Genomic DNA, 1305 nt, shown 5'->3' with positions numbered 1-1305 from the left:
TTTGTGTCCACCTAGAGGGGTGGGATAGGGAGGGTGGGAGGAAGGGAGACTCAAGAGGGAGGAGATATGGGAACATATGTATATGTATAACTGATTCACTTTGTTATAAAGCAGAAACTAACACACCATTGTAAAGCAATTATACTCCAATAAAGATGTTAAAAAAAAGAGATAGAAAAATCCACTTTGTGGGATTGATGTAAGGGTTAGAGATAATATTCTGCAAGTGCTTGCCACATAGCAAATGTTCAATAGGTAATGGGCAATGTGATTATATTTATGCTTGGCTCCATCACCTCCTCTCCCTCTTCCTCCACTTTCTGCCTGCACGCGATGGGTCTGTGTGAATGAGTGGGTGGGAGGGTACCACATTACTTATTCATACTGGTGATGTGACTGATCCCTTTTCTAAAAGTCTGCTTCTCCCTGCAGGGAGTGGGATAGGATAAAGGAAAGGGATACTGGGAACTCTAAGCACAATTGTCCTAGGAGATGGATAATTTGTTCATTTAAAAACATAGTCACCTGCCTTAGAAAGTGGCTATACTTTTCAAAGAATGATGAATAGAGGAAAGCTCATTCAGGATATCTCACATCATTTTACAGTGATTCAGCAGTCACTGTGATGTAGCCATTGTTTGTAGAAGGCATTTTTCACAACTAAATCCAAACATGTCATACTCGTAGGTTGAAATGAATCTTACCAATAGCTTCTGCACACAGGGAAAGCAGGAAGAGAGAAGGGCAAAGACCAAATAACAAATGGAAAAATATATTAACAAATGGAAAAATTTATCTCAAGGAACAAAATTGAATTGTTTTATTAGAGGACTTGAGAAGTCAAAGCTGGGAATTTCAGGCATGCTCTGAAATACCACTTTGACGGCCAGCACACTTTTTCCCTTGCCTTTTGAGTTATCTACAAGAAATCCAGGGATCATTTTTCATTCATCTTCATAGCCCCCAGCAGCTAGCACAGGATCTGGCGTCTGGAAGGTGCTCAATAAATGTTTGTTGAATTTAATTGCAGGAGCAAGAGTGTTTTCTCAGAATGGCACAAAAAGTGGTATATTAAGAAGCTGACAGGGTCGTGTCAGAACGAGCTGTTAGTTGGTAGTTGACTTCAGTTTAGCTCTCAAAACATTGAGTTCTCCATGCTGTCGACTAAAAAAAAAATACACAGCCAAAAAGTTGAGCATTACGTTTTGTTTGGTGGACAAAACTGAGCACTTCAGCCTGGGACGCAGCCTCTTAGTTCTGAGGGACTGCTCTGAAGAGGTAAGGGGGGAGCCAGGATACATAGGA

The sequence above is a fragment of the Physeter macrocephalus genome, chromosome 8 (assembly GCF_002837175.3).
Source record: "Physeter macrocephalus isolate SW-GA chromosome 8, ASM283717v5, whole genome shotgun sequence".
NCBI classification, from domain to species: domain Eukaryota; kingdom Metazoa; phylum Chordata; class Mammalia; order Artiodactyla; family Physeteridae; genus Physeter; species Physeter macrocephalus.
Note: the sequence above shows the minus strand (reverse complement) of the source record.